The sequence below is a fragment of the Prionailurus bengalensis genome, chromosome C2 (assembly GCF_016509475.1).
Source record: "Prionailurus bengalensis isolate Pbe53 chromosome C2, Fcat_Pben_1.1_paternal_pri, whole genome shotgun sequence".
NCBI lineage: Eukaryota > Metazoa > Chordata > Mammalia > Carnivora > Felidae > Prionailurus > Prionailurus bengalensis.
The window spans coordinates 97,877,280-97,881,882 of record NC_057350.1 but is presented as its reverse complement, the minus strand read 5'-3'; the positions used below and the strand labels follow the sequence as shown (position 1 = coordinate 97,881,882).

The 4,603-nt window shown below is 36.8% G+C and overlaps 1 long non-coding RNA gene across 3 annotated transcripts in view; it reads left to right on the top strand.

Annotated features, from left to right (window-relative positions):
- Positions 1 to 2,991: 2,991 nt before the first annotated feature.
- The window catches only part of LOC122491759, a 160,353-nt gene continuing 158,741 nt past the window's right edge, over positions 2,992 to 4,603 (top strand). For all 3 annotated transcript variants that reach the window (XR_006299438.1, XR_006299437.1, XR_006299439.1), the window contains exon 1: positions 2,992 to 3,041. This is a non-coding gene — a long non-coding RNA (uncharacterized LOC122491759). The remainder of the gene's footprint in view (positions 3,042 to 4,603) is intronic.

The window sequence follows — 4,603 nt, the reverse complement described above, 5'->3', positions numbered from 1 at the left end:
ATTCCTGGAGAGGGATCGGGCGGCACAGCACAGCGCCCGCCACACGCATGTATCATGAGCAGAGCTGGACGTTTGCACTGACTTTGCATCAAGCTGTTTTGAGCTGAGGCACACTCACAGCCCTGGCACACAAAATCATAGAGCAGATGCTGCTTTCTTCTCCTACCTCTTTGCCTCCCTGACATTTTAGCTTTCTTTGCATATTTAGAAGACCAACCAGTGATGTGCTTTGTTCCCTGAACTTTTGTGTTTGAAAAATCAACTTGAAGATTGCAGATAGATGTAACTGACAATGCATCTGTTATATTGTTCTTATGTGGAGTTCCCCCCGAAATATTTGGTAGATCTTAATATAGTTTCTCTTTTGACCTTGTTTAATTTGAATGGACACTTTTAATTAAAGCCTGCAAAATTTCTAAATGTGCCATATGGTTTGCATAAAAGATTCAGAATAGAAGGAAGGGTAATTATTGTCTATGGAATAGCGAAAAGAATGTTCAACTAGCCAACTATCAAATGTAATTCAGATGTAAAAGACAAACTGAAGGAGCAATAATCAGTTTTAAATTATACCAGTTTTGAATTATATTTTCTGGCCTTCTTATTTCGTATAGAATTTGTGGCTAAAACCTTAATAAAGTAGTAAAGAGTCATTCCCACCAAAACTTAATTGTTTTCACAGTGATTACATGTAGCTTACTCTACATTTGTTTGTAGCAGTTATTTGGGAATACATTAAACCTTGAAAAAAGAGCATTTGTCCTCTGAGTGGATCAAAATCTTGAAAAATCTTAAATATGGGGCAAATATTGATGCTCTGTGCCTTACGTTCAGATTTTGAAATGCAAGTAGTAGATCGTGCTTGTAACCTGTCTTAAATTAATGAAGAAAGTAAAGGAAACCCTAGGAAAGGCATAGTTGGAGCTATGATATTATATATAGAATATGAAATGTATTCAATATTTGATAAATAGAGATTAGCTGCCAGGTGCTGTTGATTTCGGTTATCAGTTTTGGTGACATAATACATGTAATTTAAAAATATAGAAGTGATTCATTTTCGTTATAATATGTGTAAATAATAAAGAGAAAGTGAGATTCTCTCTTCAGTAATTCTTCCTACCCTTTGTGCTCACCCTTTCCTTTAGATTTAACCACTGATCTGTGTGTACCCTGAGCGGTCTTCTTATAAGCATTTACAAAAACATAGACATGTATGCATCTGCATAAAAAAATCTGTGTATACATTCATAGATCCTAAACATTTGCATAAATGTATATGCATATATATACATTATATGTAGACATCCATATCATGTCATATATATTCAGGAACTTTCTCTCTCACTTACCATTATGACAAACAATTTTATGCCAGCACATTTAAGTAGAACTTATTATTTAAAAACTTTGTGGGGCGCCTGGGTGGCTCAGTCAGTTAACTGTCTCACTTCGACTCAGGTCATGATCTCACAGTTGTGAGTTTGAACCCCACGTCAGCCTCTGTGCTGACAGCTCAGAGCCTGGAGCCTGCTTCAGATTCCGTGTCTCCCTCTCTCTCTGCCCCTCCCCACTTGCACTCTGTCTCTCAAAAATAAAGAAACACAATTTTTTTTTAAGTTTGCATAGTACTCCAGTAGGGTTGACTTACCAATTTTTATTTAGCCAGTTTGAAGCATGTAAATAGATGTTCTTTGAAGATACCTTTATTTGATTTATTATAGTTTGCTTATTTATTAAATAGGTGGATGTTTTTATATTATTTATTTCCTTCAGGATCAAAGTGATATCTTTTTTCATTTTTTGTTGCTTAAATTTTGCAATACTTTAAATATTTTATTCATATTTAGATATTCTTTAAGACCAGGCTATTAATTGTAAAATAAATCTATTATATTTTAAAAATACTTTTACATCCTTCTCTTCCAAATGTTCCTTTTTTTTTTTCTGGAGCAGCCTCTTCTGTGCTTTTTTCTTTTTTGAGAATGTAAGTTCCTCTACAACATTATGTAATATGTAATAGCAAATGCCAAGTTCTTCATAAATAGGTGCAATACTCTAAATTAAAGTCTACTTCCAAATAAAGTTATATTTGGGGTTAAACTTTCCATTTTTGAGGCATGCATTATAAAAACCTGACCTACTACCACAGCACATTCTTCCAATTTCTAATCAATGTCCATTCAACCAAAGCAATAACTGCTTCATAAGCTAAATTAGAGTGCCTTCTTATAGCTGATAATTCTTGGTACAGCCTCTTGAGCATCAAGTGCGAATTTCAAGAGAATCCGTCCCTCGACAAATTCAGCGTTATCAGCCTGAATCCAGACAGCTTTTGCTTCCCTTTGAATGTTACTAGCCTGTACTTTCCATCTCTTTCATTTGTGCTCCCTTTGTGAATCCACAAAATCATGTTCAGAACACTAGTGGAAGAAAGAGCATAGGGGCCAGAATGCATGTTTTCTTTACTTAAAGCACTTCAGCCCCTACAAATTTCTCTTTCTTGTTCAATTCTCACTGAGAACCTCATCTATATCGTATTTGCCTGCAGTCAGAAACTCTTAAATGATAAACCTGAAAATGTATTTTCCTTGCCCTGTCACGTCAGGTGCTAACAGAGTTCTCCTTCTTCAAATCAGATCCACTCTCTAAAATGAATGACTTAAACCTAAGTCTATTCTGTGACACTTACTAGAATGTTTCTAACATTCATCAACTATATTCTTGGCATTACTGACTCATCTTTACTGAAGATTTGTCTTTTTGATAAGTGAATTGCTTTATTAGATCTCTTTATTTTTATTTATTTTTTTATTTTTATTTTTATTTTTATTTTTATTTTTATTTTTACAGAAAGAGAGAGTATGAGTCAGGAGAAGGGCAGAGAGAGAGAGAGAGAGAGGGAGAGAGAGAATATCAAGCAGACTCCACACTCAGCACAGACACCAATGCGGGACTCAATCCACAGCCCTGGGATCATGACCTGAGCCGAAATCAAGATTCTGACTGGGCCACCCAGCCGCCCCTAGATCTCTTTTAAGGTAAGCAAATTATCGTGTTTCTACATGCATACTTTTATTTAAATTTATGTATGTTATCATCCATTTATTTAATTAATAAGTCTCTCTTTGCTATCTACTATGCCCAAGAAATTATGCTAAGTGCCAGAGGTCTTATGTGTTTGGACCACAGAAAAGCGACTATAGTATGAAGGAGAAAGAACACTGGATTTAGCATCAGAACCATGGGTTTGAGTCCTGGCTTTGCAGTTTAGTTGCTCTCAGACCGTGGCCAAATTGCTTAACCTATCTCAGCTCCAGTTCCTATGCACACCTCAAATGGGACCAATAATATATTTTTCATTGACTTCATAGGAATTAAATGAATGCTAAATCACCTTATAATTGATTAATGCAAATAATAACTATAAAAGTGTATCTGTGTTTTGTACCCTAAATGAGCTTATATTTTAATGGAGAGTACAAAAGTATTCTGGTCGAAGGTTACCTGGGATTGCCTAGTAGCCAAAGAAAATAGCATGGCATGTTCCCAGCACGTTGGACCTTTTGGTAGATGTCAATACTATTGACAGTCTCACCTCTCAGCCCTCACTCCTATGTTGCATTCAGTGTCCTGGAACTTTAATGATTCTCTCTCATGTCCCTGAGTCCTTCTTCCCAGTCCTGGGCATTTTCTAAGGCAAGGTATGTTCAGAAGAGAGAAGGACAGAAAAAAATATATATTGTAATTTTCCAGGGAACTAAATTATTTCCAATTGCAAGAACCAAGGAAATATTTATGAAAGATGAGAAATTTCAGCCAGAACCTGGAGGATGGTAGAATTTCAGCCTCTGGGAAATGAAGAGATCACTCCTAGTTCAGGGATCAGAACAAGCCAGACAGGGAGCCAGCAAAGAGCCTCTGCAATACTGAGTGTGACACAATATGGTTAGGGCCTTAAATACATAAAGCAAAGTAGTGAGATGTCAATCTAGAAAGGAGGGCTGTAGCTAGAGAAGAACTGACAGGGGTCAGATGTTAGGAATTTGCATTCCATCCGGTAAGCATTAGGGCCACACTGAAAATTTTGGAAATTCCTACTATACCAATAACTTCCAGCAAATAACCAATAACTTTCAGACATTAGTCCCCAAAACTCTCCTACATAAGGGAGAATTTTTTGATGGAATAGCAGAAAGACAGTTCTGACAACACATCTAATTTACACAGCTAAACTGAACATTTGACATCTCAGTCTAAAGTATCTGCATTTGAGTCATCTCATTGACTTTGAGATTCCTGGAGGACTTCTCCTTAAATAAAAGAGTACACCAAAGAAATGTCTTTTAGGAAAAAGGCGAGGTTAATCCCAATGGAGAATTCCAGTCTCTACCCTCAAAACATCAGATATGTTAAGATCTCCAGTGGTCATCGGTCACTCGCATCCGGTGAGCAGTCAGTTAGAGGATAGAAAATGCCCAGGACTAGAAAGAAGTTTTCAGGGATGTGAGAGAGAATCATTAGAGTAGTCAGCACAGCAAATCCAAGGTAGGAGAGGGGACTGAGAGAGGAGGCTGAACTGCCAGAGGAGGAGATGGCCATG